Source organism: Tursiops truncatus, chromosome 4, assembly GCF_011762595.2.
Source record: "Tursiops truncatus isolate mTurTru1 chromosome 4, mTurTru1.mat.Y, whole genome shotgun sequence".
In the NCBI taxonomy this organism is placed as follows: Eukaryota; Metazoa; Chordata; class Mammalia; order Artiodactyla; family Delphinidae; genus Tursiops; species Tursiops truncatus.
This window is the reverse complement of record NC_047037.1, coordinates 64908516-64929271: the sequence shown is the minus strand read 5'-3', so window position 1 is coordinate 64929271 and position 20756 is coordinate 64908516. Positions and strand designations below refer to the sequence as shown.

The 20756-nt window shown below is 41.0% G+C and overlaps 1 protein-coding gene across 7 annotated transcripts in view; it reads right to left on the bottom strand.

Moving 5' to 3' along the window:
• LPP (LIM domain containing preferred translocation partner in lipoma) overlaps nucleotides 1-20756 on the bottom strand; it is a 700420-nt gene that overhangs the window by 309365 nt on the left and 370299 nt on the right. Inside the window, exon 1 of one of the 7 annotated variants that reach the window (XM_073804016.1) lies at nucleotides 5088-5171. The exons of the other annotated variants lie outside the window; for them this stretch is intronic. The gene's annotated coding sequence lies outside the window, so the exon portion shown is untranslated. Of the gene's footprint in view, nucleotides 1-5087; nucleotides 5172-20756 lie in introns of those variants that run through there. 7 annotated transcript variants of the gene reach the window in all.

Sequence of the window (20756 nt, the reverse complement as noted above, 5' to 3'; positions counted from 1 at the left end):
CCACTCTCTTGTTTTTCAGAAAAGAAGAAATCTCAACTGTATCTTCCTTTTACAGTTTAAAAAGATACATTCAATTCCATCAGTGCAATAGATCCTGCAACAGCCCTGCTCTGCCTCGTCTGCGCAGGTTAATCTACCGCTTTTCTGCTTCAGTTTCCCACCTGTACAATGGCGATCATGAGCATATCTGCTTCACAAGGGCTAAAGGACTCCACACCTGGAAAGCACTTACAATGCAACAGTTCCTGGTATATAGGAACCATTATTATTATTATTTTTGCAAACTTTGTGGTAGTCATCAATGCTACTTTCCAACTCTGCTTTCTGGCACCCTTATGGCTAGATGGAGCCATATGAAGGGTTTTGCCTGACAAGCTGTGAGTAAAGTCCACATGTGTTACTTATAGGCCAGAGCATGCAATTGCCAGGTAAAGACCCTCAGAGATCTTTTATTCTGGGATGGGGGCCAGCAGTGTTTGAGATAGTGGCTATTCCATCAGCCTGCAAAGAAGTTGTGACCCACAATGAACAAGTAACAGAAGCAAAAAATAAGTTTGTTTTTTTTTTTGCGGTACGCGGGCCTCTCACTGTTGTGGCCTCTCCGGTGGGGAGCACAGGCTCCGGATGCGCAGGCTCAGTGGTCATGGCTCACGGGCCCAGCCGCTCCGCGGCATGTGGGATCCTCCCGGACCGGGTCACGAACCCGTGTCCCCTGAATCAGCAGGCGGACTCTCAACCACTGCGCCACCAGGGAAGCACTCTTTTCTTTTCTTTTTTTTTTTTTTTTTTCGGTAGGCGGGCCTCTCACTGCTGTGGCTTCTCCCGTTGCGGAGCACAGGCTCCAGACGCGCAGGCTCAGCGGCCATGGCTCACGGGCCCAGCCTCTCCGCGGCATGTGGGATCTTCCCGGACCGGGGCAGGAACCCATGTCCCCTGCATCGTCAGGTGGACTCTCAACCCCTGCACCACCAGGGAAGCCCCAAGCTTTTGTTTTAAGCACTAAGATCTGGAGAATATTTGTTAGCACAGCATTGCCTGAACTATCCTGACTGATACTTCTTACTATGGTTTACAAAATGCTTTCACTTCTATTATTCAACTTAACTCTCATAAGCAAGAGAAAAGGGCAGTATGCAGGTATTTAGAAGATGTGACTTCAGCCCAAGTTAGTGCAGTATCCACTGAATGAATGTAGGCAAGTCTTACTGATATAGCTGCAAGTCAAGTTCTCTAGACTTTAGGTAAATCCAAGGTATTCTTTCAACACACTTGACTCAGAATCAAAGGCCTTAGGACTGTTAACTTTGACAATGTACCTACCCACATTAACCTCAACCCAAATACTAATTACAACTGCTAGCATTTTCTGAGTGCTTACTACAAGGTCCCATCAAAAAAGGTGAAACTAATTATAAAATGCACCAGTAGTTATTGCACCACTAGAAACAAAAATACTGTGACTTAAATTATGACAGTGTTTTATTATTAGAATTGTTGTTATATGTTATTGAAAGAAATGTTTTAAAATTATTTAGACAGTTTTTTAAAAAATCTGTCACTCCATTGCATATATACAAAAATATATAATACATGTGAAACAAATCGAAGCATTCCAAAAGCTTCTTCATATTCAGAGTTCAACCCTTTGAATCACTTTTCAACGGAAAATCATGGAAGTTTTATGCTTTTTCCCATAATACTGTTCACTGGGCCACCCATAACAATGATAAAAGAGGGTTCCATTATCACCCGCAGGATTTTCTTCCAAACAAGTGTTGATGTGCATTTGCAACAATGACAACTATGTCATTGCTAATTATTCACCAACAGTAATTAGTCAGCAATGGTTCAGGATGTGAATATGGGTTGTAGAATTGACAAAATATAAGTATGTGAGCGACACAGTGCTTTACTGATCTAGGTGTATTACTCCTCATAACAGCTGCATGAAGTGGGCACTGTATTATTATGGCCATTTTGCAATCAGGAACTGAGAGGCATGGAGTTACTACCTTGCCTGCTGAACTTCACACAGCTAGTAAGTGGAGGATTCGGAGTGTTGCATCTAAGGTCGCTCCCATCTTTCGAGTAACTACTCTTAGCCACTATGTGGTAAGGCTTCTCATTACAGCAATCAGATCAGCACTTTTTGGGGGGGGCGGTGTATGGGGTGGAGAGTGGAGGCACAAGAATTACAAACTCAAAGTAAGTGCTCACTTGTCTCTTAAAGTTTACACATTGGTCTGTTTTGTTTAAAGCAAACCAAAGGGGCTTTGGGGCTTCCCTGGTGGCGCAGTGGTTAAGAATCCTCCTGCCAAGGCAGGAGACACGGGTTCGAGCCCTGGTCCGGGAAGATCCCACACGCTGCGGAGCAGCTAAGCCTGTGCATCACAACTACTGAGCTTGTGCTCTAGAGCCCGTGAGCCACAACTACTGAGCCTGTGCCACAACTGCTGAGCCCACGTGCCACAACTACTGAAGCCGCACGCGCCTAGAGCCTGTGCTCCACAACAAGAGAAGCCACTGCGATGAGAAGCCCGTGCACCATAACGAAGAGCAGCCCCCGCTCACCGCAACTAGAGAAAGCCCGCACACAGCCCAAGGCAGCCAGAAAGAAAGGAAGGAAGGAAGGAAGGGAGAGAGAGAGGGAGGGAGGGAGAGAGAGAGGGAGGGAGAGAGGGAGGGAGGGAGGGAGAGAGAAATGAAAGAAAGAAAGCCAAAGAAAAACTGACCCTTGTATTACTGCCAACTCTTTTTTATATACTAAATGGACAATTTAGCAGATGTCTTGGCCTCCTTTTGGTTATCTTCAAAGAATTATAGAAAAAACCCTGCATGCAGTTCTATCTTTTTAAAATATTGGGATGTATGTGCAGTGAACACAGATATATAACATCTATACCTACACAGACATACACGCTGTAGCTCTTAAAACACATTTTAATCGCATTTACTTTTACTAGTGTCTATGTTTCTACACGGATATTATCTTTGGATAGGCAAAGCAATCACCACTATTGGATATTTGAAGACCAAATGTGTGCTTGATCCTTACAGAGCATGAAATTAGACTTAGTCTATGCCCAGGGTGGGGGCAATCTTACTGAACAAGTATAACAGTTGATTTTTTTTCAGCAGTTCTTTGTCTCTTCTCCTTGAAAAAGGACAGTTAGCACAACGGAACAGTTACTTAGGAGGTACCATACAAAGCTTTGAGTGTAGCTCTTTATCAAATGAGTATTATAATTTGCTATAATTCTTCCTCCTGATTACATACAGTAACTACTTCATTCTCCAAATAATATCTTATACTTTCTTTTTTTTAGAAGTTGGTTAAATTGCTTAGGAAGAGAATATTAGGCTCAGTTACTTTGAAGGGTTATACAGTGGGAGTGACTGTATAATTATCTCTACCGGGCTCTCACCCACTATACAATGTTGTCTACTATATCTACTGCTTTCCTGTTGGGAACTCCAGTTAATCCTAACTAACTAGCACAGAGGAAAATGAGGCAAGAGGATTTTATTTTTAACTTGGGACTGAGAAAATAAGAAAAAGAAATGCTAAGATTGATGAAATCTGGTGCATTTGCCATTTTTATTTTAAGCCATTTTAGATATATGAGCTACCAAATAGGTACAGTAATTCAGGCCAAACAGTTACTTATGTAGCAGTGTCCTATCCAGTACTCTCTGCCTGAGACCAATTGTCCTTTAAGCTACTGCACAGCTGGGCTATTTTATGTCTGGCAATTACTACTCTATTCTGGATGGGGAGTTTTATTTTATTTAACATTGATGTGGATTTTATCCTCAAAATGCCAAGCAGTCCAAATGCTTCATACATACTAGATTTTTATAAACAATTCAATGGCTTCCAGCAGAAAGAAGTTTAACACAAGTCCTTCAACAAATACATCGAGATTTCTCGACGAATTCCATTCCCCAGTGTTGTTCAATGATGTGTCTATTTATGTGTCGGCATCTCCAAAAGACAAATGAACTCGAGTGTGGAGCCTGGAGCAGTCTTACTCATGTACATATGACTAATGACTGACACAGGGCTGGCACTTTTACACTTCTCTGCCCTAAATTAAGAACAGAGAACATTACTTTCATGCAGATGTTAGAAATTAGAAGTTCAAACTATGTTATACTCCTGAGTTACTGAGTAAGCCTATCAGATTGCTACTATTCAAAACAAACTGTCACTAAAGTGAAATCACATTCATTTAAAGACTGATGACCACTAAAGCAGATTGGAGGTTCCAAAGGGTTAGAGGTGAGAGTAGAGAGTGACTACAAACTGGTATGAGGTTTCTTTTCAGGATGGAAGAAAAGTTCTAAAATTAGACAGGGGTAATGATTGCAAAATCACTGAATTATTGAGTTGTAAAAAGGACAAAACAAACAAACAAAACTGCCCCCAAAGTCCTCCTCACCAACACAATTACTCTTAGTATTTCTGACTATGCATTCAGCTGTCAATTCTTATAATTAGGCTTAGTAGCTAGACTGTTTTTGGCTCAAACACCAGCTCTTCCACTTACTAGTTCCAGGTTTCACCTCTCTAGGCCACGATCTCCTCATCTATAAAATAGGGGGAAATGATAGGCTTCCTCATTGGGCTTTTGTAAGGATCAAGTGAATTAATACATGGAAGTGACAGTACATTTTCAATGAATGTTGGTTAACATTTCCATATCTCTTGTTTAATTATAATTTCCTAATATTAGAAATTATTGAACATTGGTGCAAAGGGTAATTGAATTTTATATAAAATGTTAACTAGAAAAACCATAGAGTTGACATACTCCTAAGTTTCATTTACAACCCTGGGCTCCTCTGATTCAAGTATAGCCAGAGTTATCTCAGAAGATTAGAAGCATACTTCTGATTTCTTTTCTCAAATCTTCAATGTTCTAGTCTTCTCTCAAACTGTGGTCCCTACCCTCCACCCCCAGCTGCCTACAGGATGAAGAGCACAATGTACAAATTCATTGCACTGCACAGAATCCATCTATAAGCTGCCCTTCAACCCTCACCAAAGTACTATTTTGGCTCTGTTCTTTCTCTGTTTCACTTACCTCATCTTCCAAGCCCTTCAAATTCCTTACCCGGCTGAAAACCCCATTGTTTTACACACATTTACTTCTACAATTGTAGTTCCTTCTGCCTGGACTAACTGTAGATTGCCTCAACAACCTCCTAGACATCCTTTGTGACTCAACTCAAATGTCACATCCTCTAGCTGACCTCATCCTCCTCTGTGACCTCACAGTAAGACATACCGTTTCTGTGAAGGCACACATTGACGGACTCTCTGACCTTCAGACCCAGCAGAAACTGTCCTTCCCACACTGTCCCCCATGCTCTAACTCTACTGAATCGCCATGGGTTACCTATGTCTAACCTCTGTGCGGTGGCACGTTTCTTTCCTCCTCCCTAAAAATTCTCCCTTCTCTTTTGTCCCCAGTCATCAACCTAGCAAACTCTTAACAGGCTTCTCAGATTCTGTTTAGAGATGACAACCTCTCAGAAACCTCCCCAGGTCTCCCAAGAGTGGGTTTTCTTTGTCTCTCTGATGTATTCCCCCCGAGTACCCTTTGCTGACACCAAATGTTGGTCTTTAACACCATACTGAAGAGTCTATTAAACAGACCCCCAGACATAGAAAACTTATGGTTACCAAAGAGGAAAAAGGGGTGGGGAGGAATAAATTAGGGGTTTGGGATTAATACATACACACTACTATATATAACATTGATAACCAAAAAGCACAGGGAACTATACTCAATATTCTGTAATAACCTGTAAGGGGAAAGGATCTGAAAAAAATAGATATATATATGTATGTATAAATGAATCACTTTGCTGTTACCCCTGAAACTAACAAACACTGTAGATGAACTATACTTCAATAAAAAAAAATAAAATAAAACAAAAGATTCTGTTGATGGACATTTTGTGAGAGGCTAGGTTTTGTAGAACTACTGTCAGTCTCTCTAACCTCAGCACCTAAACAGTCCCTGGTACATAGCAGATGCTCATAAAATAATTGTTGAGTAAATATATAATCATCTCCTTTAAAAATAATTTCAGTCAGGGCTTCCCTGGTGGTGCAGTGGTGGAGAGTCCGCCTGCCGATGCAGGGGACACGGGTTCGTGCCCCGGTCCGGGAAGATCCCACATGCCGCAGAGCGGCTGGGCCCGTGAGCCATGGCCGCTGAGCCTGCGCGTCCGGAGCCTGTGCTCCGCAACGGGAGAGGCCACAGCAGTGAGAGGCCCGCGTAACGCAAAAAAAAAAAAAAAAAAATTCAGTCAGTGAATTGTACGGTAAATGAATAACATATCAAAAAAATCTGTTGTAAAAAAACTCTGAGTTACCAATCCGTAATTTTCACTATAGTTTAACCTCTCAGTTGCTGGACAAAGGTCTTATATGCTTGCATCCCTATTGTGGAGCCGGGTACCTATAAGATGATCAATTATATTTAATTTCATGATTTAATAAAAATGAAAATGTTAGCTAGATTCTAAGCTACTGAACCACTTTCTACAAATGCCCAATTTATATGATGTTTCTCAGTAAGTAAATTAATAGTGATATCACAAATCATACAGCTAGAAAACTCATTTATTTCAACATCCACATTTTATAAATAAGGAATCAGGTGAAACAAAAGCAGCAAATTACCCAAGATCACGTGGATAGGATCCCAAAAGAATGTTTCCTCCAAAATCACTATCATTAATGGTGTCTGACTTAGAAAGATGCATGTCACTGTTGAAGTCAGATCGAGAGTTATGAGTGTAGACTATGCAAGGACCTAATACTGGTGCTAAAAGCTATTTTTAGAAATAATAGATCACCAATTTTTATATATGATCAGGTTAAACAGGTGGTGATAATCATGAAAAGAGGAATAAATAAACTCTTCACAGCCTAGGTCTTTCATTTACCAGTTGTGTGTCTTGGCTTGACATGAGTCATTATTTGATGGTCTATTTCAAGACAGAATTGATATTTCTAAACAGCTGATACCAAGAGAGGCAATACCAAAGAACCACAGAAGTGGGGGAAAAAAACTCACTAATGATTTCTTTTATAGAACAATTCCATACACTGTGAAAAGTTACCACTTACAGATCTGTAGTATCGGAAACTTCCACTTGGAAGAGTGTAGGCTTTTAAAAACTCTCCAAAAAAAAAAAAGAACAAAAATCTCCAAAACTGACACCTAGGCGTACATATGTTTGGCAACTAGATATCACTAGCACTGTACAACATTAGAAAACTAACTAGGGCAAATCATTTCATAGCTTGCTCTTCAGTGTACTCATCTAGAAAAGAGGATAAAACAACCCATGTGCTTATATTCCTCTCTAGAATATAAGAACTTCCCTAAAGCACTAAAAAAAATATAAGCTTAGGGCTTCCCTGGTGGCGCAGTGGTTGAGAGTCCGCCTGCCGATGCAGGGGACACGGGTTCGTGCCCCGGTCTGGGAAGATCCCACATGCCACGGAGCGGCTAGGCCCGTGAGCCATGGCCGCTGAGCCTGTGCGTCCGGAGCCTGTGCTCCGCAACGGGAGAGGCCACGACAGTGAGAGGCCCGCGTACAGCAAAAAAAAAAAGCTTATAAGGTATGGTGAAGAATACCCAAATCCTTTGCTCCTGAGAGACAAAACTCAGCATCTTCTATGAAGCCTAAAATCACAGCCACCTTAGGACTGTAAGCATCTATCCCCCCTGGTCCACCTGACCCACTCCATGTCCTTAAAAGATTCAAGCTCATTTCTGTCTCAGGAGCGTGCATTGTTCTGCAAGTGCAAGTTCTCAACTTGACATTGAGTTGTCACTTCAGAAGTCAACTCCTCAGAGAAGCATTGCCTGACCTTCTCAGCAAGCATCCATTCAGACACTCCAATCTGTACTTTGTTTCCTGTTTCACTGTCTAAATTTGTTTACTGACTCGTTGTTTATGTCTTACTTTCCTCTCGCCTCTCTTCAGCATTTAAGGTCAGAGAAAAAAACAACAACCTCATCTGCCTTAGTTATCTCTCATCCTCAGTACCCAGAGTTTATACTATGCAGTAAGACTCAATAAAGGTGAGATAAATGTAGCATAAATAAAACAACCTAAGTTCACCGCCTAGGTCTTTCACTTACCAGTTATTTGATCTCTGGAAAATATTCCTGGCTCTATTTATTAAAATAAAGATCAGGAATCATAAGTATATCTGCCTCATGGTGTAGAAGTCAATAAGATTAGGTACAAATGTCCTACAAACCACAAATATGGCATTCAGACAGTGATAACCGTATCGCTCTGGAAGACCTATTATGGGCCAGGCTCTGTTCTAATAAGCACTTTACACATGCAATATGATGCGTTTGATAGTAAGACGCATTATTATTTTTTTTACTGGTTTCTATTTAATCTATAAAACCATGAAATCTTATCAAATCAATCACAGCGTGCATATCAATCTCAAAGAAATTAAACCATGGGGAAAAAAAGGTGCTTCATAAAATGGAAGGAATATAATTTTATACATTTAATGCTTTAACAATCCTATGAGATGTCCTATTATCATCCACATTTTCCAGATGTGAAAACCGAGGCACAGAGAGGTGAAGTAGCTTGTTTAAGGTTTTACACAATGAGTTTTAATGATGATAAGACAAGAAGAAGGACTCGTGAAACTCTGTGGCTTCAGCTCTCCATAAAATATCAAGAATTAGATTTGCTTTTTTTTTTTTTTTTTTTTTTGCGGTACGCAGGCCTCTCACTGTTGTGGCCTCTCCCGTTGCGGAGCACAGGCTCAGTAGTTGTGGCTCACGGGCCCAGCCGCTCCGTGGCATGTGGGATCTTCCCAGACCGGGGCACGAACCCGTGTCCCCTGCATCGGCAGGTGGACTCTCAACCACTGTGCCACCAGGGAAGCCCTGCTTTTTTTAATAATACAATTCAACCAGGAAATTTTCCTCGCCAAAGTGTAGGGTGTACAAAATTCTAACAATTCTCATGGCAAAGTATTATGAAAATAAAAGTAGAAAGATACCAGCTTTAAATACTGAACTTCACTTTCTTAATTTGCATTTATATAACTCAATTCTTACCAGACCAATTTGTACTCTTTTAGATTTTGCTTTTAAGTTTTCTTAATCCTTTCATTGATCTGTTTTCTGTATTCGTAAAAATTTCTGCCCTTCACTCTCCACGCTTTTTGCTCTGAGCTTAGTAGGCATTAAATAAATGTTGCTGACTAATTAAAAGCAAAAAAGAGATCTGATTTGGGATATTAAAAAAAAAAAAACACAACTCAAGCAAATATTATCGTGAGCTTCCCAAATACGATTAGTGGCAATATTAATGTAATTTACGTAAAGAGAGATCATGGCTTTTTGAACTAAACAGAAAAATCCTGGGGTGTGGTATGTATGGAGGGGGGAGTCAAAAGCAACACATAACAACACTTCAGAGATGTGACTGTAATATTACCAAGACTTGATCATTGTTCTTAGTCTGATCATAGTTGAGATTAAAAAAAAAAAAATCTGTTATTTGGTCAGGTTATAAAAGTAGCTAATGAAACTAATGTATGAAATATGACCCAGATTTTAAAGAGCACGGTCCCCATCAGTGCTCATTTTGAAAACAACATTCTTTTATATATAAAATCCCTCAAAGTACAGAAAAGTTGTTTGCCGAGTCCTGCTCCCACATACGAAAGTCAAGACGTAATATTCAAAATCACCTGTGAATTTCTAACATACATGTTAGGAAAAGCAGACAAGGTGTGAGCCCTTTTGTATTGCCTTATAATCAGTAAGGGAAGATCAAAAAGAAACACAGTTGTTAACTTCTGCAATTGTTCGTCATCAAAGATCTTGGCTAGTTGAAAAGTTACCGAGAACATAAAATTAAACCTTATTAACCCATTTTTCTATCATATGCAAAGTTCTATTAACTACACTGTAAAAGCTTCCTTGCTCATACACAGGTTAAGAACTAGAGGCTGCTACAAAGTCATTTTGTCTCTAGATCCTGAATGACAGTACACAATCGCCCATCCACACCATCTCTTAGTGGCAGGTAGAGATGATTTGCATAGTCTGGCAAAGAGCTTTATCCACATGTGCAAAAATTTGAGAGTCTGTGAGTAAAGGAACTTATATACATTTTCCAATAATACGTGTTACTAACAATAACCTTGAGGTATAGTAAAAGTCCCTTTTGAGTCATCAAATACTGAATGCTTTCAATTATTTTAGTATCAAATATATCTTATTCTATTTGGTTCTTTCTTTCCCCACAATCCATAAGACACACAATATGCACCTGACAACATATTTATGAACAAATTAAAATTCTATTCAGCATCCAAAAAAAAAAACTACTAGAAATTTTAGCTTTGATTGGACAGAAGTGGAATGAAACCTTTTGGAAGTTGTCAAAGCTGTGATGCTATCTCACAATTGTTTTCTAAAGGGCTCATTGCTGTGCTAAATGTCTTTATCAGAAATCCGTAAAGTATGTGTGTATGTATTGCTAATTCATCCCTCTTAAGGAATATCGGCACTTTGAAGAAAGGTTTACTTGGACAGGAACTTACCTGCCCTGTACTCACAGGTGTATACTCATAGGTGTGTTTGTATATGAAGAGGCCTCTGTGAGGAGCTGGACATTTCACATGATGGAATTAGCAATGTGAAAGTATCAAGGGAGCCAGTTTTTTCTGCAAGAATTTTACTGTTTGAGCTTTGACTAAACTTCTTTGGCTGTTAGTTTTACATTCTGTAAAAAGGCAAATACAAAAAGTTGTTCTTGAATACCTTAAAGAGTCACTAAGATGTGAACATTACTTGAAATACAAATCTTTAGTAATGACAGTCATTTCCTTTATTAATCACGCTCTTATGGGAAATTTTCCATTTTAGATGCTAACTAAATTTCACCGAGACTGCACATCAGAAACCTAAGGATTCTTTTTCATGCTTGGATCAGCCAAAATGACTATTTTACAAACTCACTTGAAAATCTCTGAAAGGAGGCACAGCTGACTGCAGATAAGGAAACGAGGCTCTGATGTGATACGGCCATTGGAGGCAAGGCCAAACGAGCTTCTGCATAAGTTGTAACATTAGGAAGAATCATGTAGTCTACACTGCCTTTCAGCAAACCTAATACAGCGACTGTGCTACCCAACAGTTTTGAAACCACTGTGAAAACTAAGTACTCATGGAACCTGGGCCAGGAGCCCCAGGCAGAGGCAAGAGGAAAATCAGAGGAGCAGATATCTAAGTTACAGAACTTGTTACCTCGCAAGCATGGGGGAGAAAGCCCACCTCAGAAAGTCAGTTCACCCTGACTCATAATTCCTCCCTCTTTCTTACCCCACTGGACACTCAAGTCCACTCAGCAGTACCCACCACCCAGCTACATTCCAGACCTCACTTCCACCTCTCGCCACACTTCCTCCAGAATAGGTATCCCTTTAATCCTCTTTGCCTTAGCCATCTGGAGTCTCTTTGTCTTTACAAGACATCAAATCACTCCACCTTCATCCAATCCCTCAACACCCCATTTGGAACTGCCATCACTAAATGAAGGGGGAAAGTTCATTCTGTACTCGAGTTTTCCACAAGGAGGGACCTTCCATGAAGAAACATTCCTATCGTCGGTCTATGCCCCACTCAACCTCCTGACAGGGAGCAATGACTTAACCTTGTGACTTTGAGGAAAGAAACAAGGCAGGTACGGTTCAGTCCCTTTCTGAGCTCCACTCAGAATCTGCTGCCTGCAAGATCATGCTTTTCTCTACTTCTTCAGGCTCAAAATTGTTTAGGGGAAGGGGGAAGGGTGTGGAAGACAGCTTCACTTCAGGAGGAGCCTGCAGGTGACAAGTGCTGACCACTATCAAAGGGCCACCTGTCTATTCAGAGGTAAAACAGTAGTAATCTCCTTGGACCTAAAGGTAATGGCAGTCATCCAAGGTACTTTTTTTTTTTTTTTTTTTTTTGGCGGTACGCGGGCCTCTCACTGCTGTGGCCTCTCGCATTGTGGAGCACAGGCTCCGGGCGCGCAGGCTCAGCGGCCATGGCTCACGGGCCCAGCCGCTCTGCGGCATGTGGGATCTTCCCAGACCGGGGCACGAACCCGTGTCCCCTGCATCGACAGGCGGACTCTCAACCACTGTGCCACCAGGGAAGCCCCCAAGGTATTTTTATCTGTCATAAGGCTGACATTTTAGTCTCCAACTATCTGATTCCTCTATTTCTCAATGGCTGCTGAACATGGGTAGAAAGGAGGGTACTATTTATTGTGTTCCCTGAAGTCACAACAATTAATACTCAATTAGCCTTGTTCCCTTGTTTTTCATCCAATGTCTCTGCTAACCTTTAACTCACAGTCACCTACAAGGTCTCCTCCTTCCCTTGTTCACTTCCTCCCTCTCTCCCTCCCTTCCTTCCTTCCTTCCTTCCTTTCATTTTATTTTATTTTTGGTAGCTGTCTTGGATGTGCAGATTCTTGAGAAGGGCAAGAAATAGTGCAGACCTCATCATTAGATTTCAAGTGGGCCTCAGTGCTACACCACAACCGTTTCATGGATCTCTTTATTAAACATCCCCCAAAGGGTCCATCTAAATGTCCTTGGCCTCACACACGCCTATGCCCTCTTTCCACACATAACTTCCCTCCCTACTTTGGAGAAGAGTAAGGCTCTATTAGCATAAATGTTCTCCCCTAGTCAGTCACTTCTCATCAACCTATCTTTGTTTCCATAGATGTACTTGTCTCTCTCTGCAGGAAGAGGAAAAAAACACCCAATCTCCTTGCTAAGCAAATCCTTCCCACTGTGTTCTTGATTCCAGCCCCTACTGCCTCCTCTAGAGCCCAGTTCCCTCATTCCCTCCCTTCTCCACACTCATTAGTATCTTCCGTGGCTCCCACTCCATGGGTGCATTTCCAAGGGAATATAGGTCTCACTTTTACTTGGGGGCAGAGGATTGTGGGCACTTAGCCTTAGTCGTCCTCTTCTCTTAAGCTAGCTTTTTCCTTTTTTACAGTAAACTTCTTGAAAAGATGGGTAAACTGAAGCTTAGAAATGAAAGCTCCAATGTTTGTTGGAGTAACGTAAGAACCAGAATCTAAGTCTTCCAAATGTTTCTGGAGCATGTGGACTTGAATGCTGCATCTTCAAAACCTTCCAAATGGCTGAGTTAAAACCTCACCATGACAGAGGAGGGCATAAAATGTTGAGTCTCTACCACATCCACAGCTCTGTTTAAGGTGAGAGCCTCAAAAAGTTGTTTGTTTTTTAAATAAATCCACTACCACATCTTTGTAAACAGGTAATTCTGAGTTTGGCCCACAACTAACTGGATCAGAGACTGAACCAAAACCAGCTCCATGAGATGTGTTGGAGGAAGATGTGTTTCCCAATTTGTACTGGATAGGAACCAGCTAAAATAATGGATCCCATTGCTTCGAGTGTAAGGCATACAGAGAAAGAACGGCGGGTAGCAGAAACAGAATGGGGCAAAAGCAAGAGATATACAGAATGGTACGGAGAAGTTCTAAGGCAGGAGAGGGCGTTACAGAGTGAACATCACGGTGTCCAGAAGAAGACTAAACAGAGTCATCGACAGGAGCATCAGTAGGAAATGGAAAGAAAAACTGAGTGAAGCTAAGTGCTAGGAATGGAGACCCACTGGTTAAGGAAACATGGGGTGTTTACTTGGAGGGAATGACAAAATCAGCTACTGTTGTGTCCTCAGTGATCTTCCAAGTTTCCATGGGGCTTGGTTGTCTGGCTACTGACATGGTTTTTGGACTTCTTTCCTTCTCTTTGTATCCTTTCCACAAATTCCCACCATTTAGTGTCATCTGAGGTAGCTTTAAGCACATCTTGGATTCCTGTTGTCCTTAGGTCCGAAAAGGACCTAAGGACAACAAACCTGCGAAATAATTTCTTTATTTTAAAAGAACTTAGGCAAACAGGATTCTGACCTATACTATATATGGTTTTAAACTAAAGCCTTTTAACCATGAAAAAGAAAATAGAAGGACGGGGGAAAGGGAGTTTATTTTGTGTCTCTGCTTGTCACACATGATTCGTGATTTGGGAAATATCTGCGAGCAGGCTCTTCTGCAATCTATAAACTGCACAAGAGCTCTCTTCTCTTCCATACCCACATTTTCAGACTTTAACCCCTATTAATTACCTCCAGTACGAAGCAGCAAGAAAATGTGGAAAGAGACAGGATGGCTTGGAAGGTAGAAATGACTCTCTGCACACTCATGTAATATAACTGGTAGACAAAGTTAAATCAGATTTTTTTCAAGCCTGATTATGCAAAACTCTTGTTTCTTAACAAAGAATAAATTCATGGTAGTTTTGAGCACACGGCACCATTTGCATTTTTAATTCTGATATTTTCATTGCATTAAGTAACTTCTTCTAGCCAAATGAAGAATGTGGCTGTCCTAAGTAAACAAAATTGTCACAAGAATACCCTACTCTTCTTCCATGGTGAGTGCCACCTGTATGCAAGCCACAGAGCCATGGAAAATAACCTCCCCAACGTTTACTCTCCTGGCCACAAGAGTCTGTTTAGAGAAGTGTCTAGATTCTTCTGAAAAACACATCCTTGAACAACTAAGTGGAAGCTCAGGTCTATAACATGGGATGGTGGCTTAAACTGACTTCTGATAAACCTGGAAATTCCAAGCAATTCCAATTCCAGACATTTAATTATGGATTCACACAAAAAAGAAGATACCATGCAAGGAAACTCATCTTAATATGACATAATAAAGAAGAGCTGAAGCCCATCCTCAATGCCGATCAGTGCAGAAGAGGTACACAATGGTGCATTCAAACTATGGAGCATTGAATGGGTGTTAAAAACAATATGGCACATCCCTGTTTATGGACATGAAAAGGTCTGAAGGAAAAGAACAAATTAGAGACAAGAGATAATATCATTCTACTTATGTTTAAAATAAATGTTACCTATACAGCCATAGCCATGTATTGAATATACTAATGTATTGGTAAAAAACTGGCAAGATGTACAAACGGACTATAGTGATTACTTCATGAAAAAAAGTACGGAGTTGGTGTGGGTAGAGAAGAAATAAATAGAGTGGTTAGTGAGGGATGACTTTGAAGTGCTATTCTACATACTTCTGATTGTTGGGATAGTGTCATGAGAGTTTATCCACATACTCCATTCACACATATGTTTCAATAAAGTTAAGGAAAAGGATGCCTCCAATGTACTGCACACATATTTGACTGATGGGCCAGTACAGAAAATTGGAGGAATCACTGGATTCAAAATCAAAATCAAGGGACTTCCCTGGAGGTCCAGTGGTTTAGACTCCTCGCTCTAAATGCAGGGCATAAGTTCCATCCCTGGTCAGGGAACTGAGATCCCACATGCCGTGCAGCCAAAAAAAAAAAGAATCAAAATCAACAGGACCACTTTAGAAGTAGGCGTTTGGGGCAATTCATTCAACCTGTGTGTATTAAGGGGACAGTAGTTTCTGGCAGGCAAACTCACAGACTTGATGTCAGGAAAGGATGAGAAATGAACACAAGGCCACCCTATAAGCTGCTAAGCACTCTATAAATCTCAACTACTACTAGTAGTGTTTGCGTTATTTGACCTCTCCAATTTCCCCAGAGAGAAATGGACAAGTTTGTGATAATAGATAATTTATTTTAAACTCCTCTGTTAGAGCCACATCTTTTTATCTCCTCTGTCTCCTCTCACTAAGGTCTGAAATGAAAACAAACATCAAATGAGGCCATAGGATTCTATTTTATCTGTCACATACTGCTGTCATTAAACACACTTGAGATGAGTGGGTTTAGTTCATATAAAACTGCTTCTTTCCCAAGCTCAACAAACACGAAGTGGGGAGAAAACGAAGTTTGCACTTGAATCGCGCTTAGAAGCGCTACACTTCAAGGAGATCCATCTGGCAGGCTGACACAGTAATAAGTTCTTTTAATTGTCAGGTCAGGCAGATTACAGATCCAGGCTGTCAATTCTTTCATTGCAGTTTTATTTTGTTACTGGCAGCTCATTTTTTAAAAAAAATTCTCCTAGTGATTCAACATAAGAAAAACCACCTACTTTCTCTCCTTCCTAGGATTTTAGGCAGGCAGCAATTCAGTGCGACAAGCATTTCCTACCGAGCACCAACTATGCTGGAACCATGCTTGGTGCTGGATATTCAAGAAAGAATATATACAAAATTCTTTCCCACAAGAAGTCACTACCAGCAGGGGAGATAAACTCTTACAATCCCAAATGACAAGCATATGGCTCAAAGATGCTGGTATACCGATTTTCTCCATTGTTGTAAAGGAGTTACTTCTCAGATGTACACATCTACTTAATCTTGACAGATTATCCACTTGCTGAAGTAAAAAGAGCAACAGTCAGGAGACCCTTAAAAGAGGTGTGTATGTGCATATGCGTGTGTGTATGTGTGTGCATGCCTGCAGTACACACTGTGGAGATCCCCCAAACTCACGCCAAACTGCCCTTCCTCACAACCTTATCTCTAACTGCTCACCTCCACGCATACAGATCCTCAGTGATGCCTCATTCTCAATAGAACCTGAACTTTCAAACTGTCCTATCATTACTCATAATTTCCTCTTTTGGATGTCTCCCTCCTCCAAACTTCCATTATACCTTAATTATATTTCTCATAGAATGCACTCAATACATAGCTGTAAAGCCTCCTAATTGCACATGCAACAAGGATTTCCCTGCAAAATGCAAACAATGACAGATAGTATTCCAATAAGTTACAAAGGAGAAAAACTTGCTGAAGAATTTACCAATCATTAGAGTTGAAAAGAACCTTAGAAAAGATTTAGTTCAATGCTTTATAAAAGATAAATGAGATGTTCAGACAAGTGAAGTGGTTTTTCCAAAGTCAAATAATTAGTGGAAGAGGAGGGCTTGGAATCTGCTCTTCTGACTTTTAGCCCAGTGCTCTTTCTACACCATACTGTTCCCTTACATTTTTGAGTAATGGCAGGGACGTGTACTGACAAGCACAGTGGATTATTAACCATGGGATGGCATTCCATTAAAGAGAGGGGAGAAAAATCAAGGGTGCTTATTAAAATAAGTGTGCTTTCTTTTACCGTGACTGCCTCTCGAGTTAATACTCAAGGCGAGGTACATTCAGCTACCGAGTGCATCGCTCTTGCCCATCACAATGAAGAAATGTGCTTTACTGAGAATTCTGCAGAAGCCAAGGTAACAGTGAATTTCTTGAGCTTAACAAGGAATTTAAATTTAGTAATATATTGGAAAAGGAGGGAAATGTAGATCCTATAAGCTTCAGAAAATGTTTGAAAGTTTCGATTTATACTCATGTTAGAAAAGACAGATTTGCTTAGGGTCTAATAAGCACAAAGACACACTAACTCAGGTTGGGGGTCACGGTTACATTCAGAACAAAGGCCAGACATTGGTCTGGGAAAAGAAGGATGCTGCCTGAAATCTAGGTTATGCAGCACTTACTATAGGACTCCTGGGCAAATCATTTTGTCTCTCAGCCTGTTTCCTCATGTCTAAAATGTCGATAAGAATCCCCATCTCCAAGAGTTATCATGACACTTCAATCCTAAAGAATAAATAAAAATACTTTCTAAACTCTAAGATATCAGAGGAAAGCACTGCATTATCATTATCAGGAAGGAAGACCAGCCCCTGAAGGGCCTGTAGATTAGCCAGGTTTAGAAATGTTACCTAGTGCCTATTTCAGGGGTAACAGTGGGAACATATAAACTTTGAATCCTAAGAAAGGAAGGGAACACAGGAGGGGATGGCCCTCAATACTTCAATATGTAATAAGCAAAAGCATAAATAATCTATGCAGTTCTCGGGAGACCTTAAGGGATAGGACTGTCATTTAAACATGTAGAAGGAAATGGCTTGGTATAGGTCAAACACTAGGTGAACCTGAGAGTTAGGACTGGAGTCCAGGTCTGGTGGATCCCACACTACCTTATGGAGACTGAAACAACAGAAGCCTAAGAAACACACAAGGAAACTGACATCACAGCGCTGAAGAGATCTGCTGGGGAGTGATCTGAGGGCTCAGTAAACTGGATGGGATCCTGAGCGGTAGTCGCCTGCCATTTTTCCTAACTTATCAGAGCAGTGGAAGACCCCTTGGGGATAGAATAGCAGAGAGAAAAAGCAGGTGAAGCAACAGAGACCACGGGCCATCTGGAGGAGGGGAGGCAAACCTGCACATACTATGGGTCACGGGATGGACCCATGCATGAACAGAATGCTTTCTGTGCATTCTTTCTCATAATTCCAGCCACGTCAAAAAGTAAATGTAATCATTCCTCTCTTACCAATGAGGAAATTAGGATCTAGAGAACTTCAATACCTTCCAGCACTCACAGAGCTGCTGAGTGGTAGACAGAATCCAGGTCCAGGATTATCAGAGTGAGACCAGGAGCTAGCTCTTTGTGCTTTGCCAGATGGATGGCCCCAGCCCTGTCCCAGCCCAGCAGGCAGAAGGGCCTGAGATGCTGGAAGGAGGAGGTCAGGAGAGCTGCTGTGTAGACAGCTGGCATTCAAAGGAGAAAGTGGTTTGGGGAACAGTGTTACATTCACATTTTCTGAAGTGAGTTTATGCGAGGTAAGTGTTTTTATTTTCTCTGATGGGAAACTGGGCAATTCTGGGTACCTTTTTCAAAGGAAAAATATTTCTCTTTGTGGCACTGCTGTGGTTAAAGAATAATAAAATATGCAAAACTATAAATATAACTGGTATGAGTCAGGAGCCAGAATGACTTGGACAAAGAGGCTAGCAGGAAGCTTTGTTTTCCAGTTTTGAGCGAAATAGTTGATTCTGTGAACATAGAGATTCAAGAAAGAAAACAACACATATCGTTGGTTTTCCTTACTAGAGACAGTACCACATATGGCAGCTCAGGCTTCCTGTAACTGGAGCTCTTATTATACCATCATCCTTAACTCACAAAAATCAAATTGTATTTACTCCCTTATAATGCTCTTTCTCGCTTGGTGAATATTTCACTTATCATTTTACACTCTAATGAGATACTGAATAGGTTACATTACATATACATCTGATAGAATATTTAGGACTCAATTTTCACCATCACTGAACAGCTTTATGCAATTCATATATTCAAAAATGTGTGAATAATCAAGTACTTGTGATCATGATGGTGGGCCAGTTAAGAGCTGAAGGTTGGGTCATATGTCATCAGAATGAATTACTCCTCAATCCCAACCTAGAATTCCAGGTGGAGGAAGCACTGGAAATTAACTACTTCCGCTCCCTCATGTGACATCTGGAGAGACTAAGGACCAGAAGGGGCAGGGACATGTTAGGGTCACATGGCTAGACAGGAGCATAGGCAGAGCGGTGCACTGGAACACAGATATTTTGTTTCCTTATGTCTGTGGAGATCTGTGTCTCCCACTGGAGACAAGAAGTCAAGCTCTTTGTTGTAACAGTAACTCTTCTTTTACCCGTGAGTTTAGAATAGGACAAAGGCCATCGCTCCTCTGAGAAAAGCGGAGTCCTATGCCCATCACTAGACAGAAAGTTAATCAAATGTAATCAGTGTGGCCCACTATCCTTTAGATCATCACATTCATTTGTGACCTTTGGGGAACCTGTAGTTTTATTTTGCTTGTATTTAGAACTGTAAGTGGGAGGTAAAAAGGCAAAAACAACTATGGCCTCGCAGTCCTGGAAACTCTATTCGCTGAGTTGTTTTAATAAGTATTGAAGCAGCCACACAGCACAGGGAGATCAGCTCGGTGCTTTGTGACCACCTAGAGGGGTGGGATAGGGAGGGTGGGAGGGAGGGAGATGCAAGAGGGAAGAGATATGGGGATATATGTATATGTACAGTTGATTCACTTTCTTGTAAAGCAGAAACTAACACACCATTGTAAAGGAATTATACTCCAATAAAGATGTTAAAAAAAAAAAAAGTGTTGAAGGTTTAATTCCCACCCCCTCACCCTTTGTCTTCATTGGTTCAGCAAACATCCACTGAGAGACAAATCCATACTAAGTATTTTTGTTAATTTTACTGATTGTTTTATTCCATTTACGGGTCATTTACTATTTGACAGATACTGTGCAAAGTGTTTATCTCATTGAGGTGGATAATATAATTTCCTCCCTTTAAAAAGAAGCACAGACAAAGGTAAAATGAGTTGTACACACTTCAACAACCAGTAAATACGGAACGAGGATTGGACTCCAGGCAATGTAATTCCAGAGTCCTTGTATTGATAATTTAGTGTGGCTTCCACCTGCACAAAGGAAAAGTAAAGCAAGTGTGAGCCAACAGCTCAGAAGAATGATGAGAACTGCTTGTGTCAAGGTAGCACCCATCCAAGATTTAAATCCAGTGGTCCATTTTTAGTCCTCATGGCATTTAACCCAACAGTGCAGGTAACTTGCTCCCTCCCTCCCTCCTGAAGCACCTTTTCCACAACATTTTTGGATGGCTCTGTCTCTTGCTTCTCCTCCCACCTCAATACCCCTGTTCATGACATCTCTCACGGTTCCTCTGTGTCTCCAAGGGACCTCAAAGTCGTGGCCTCACAGCTTAATCCAGCATCTTAGATAATGTCACTCAGTGCCAAGATTTTAAATTCATATCTCCTGACTCCTAAATCTATATCAAGTCAACACTTTGCCCT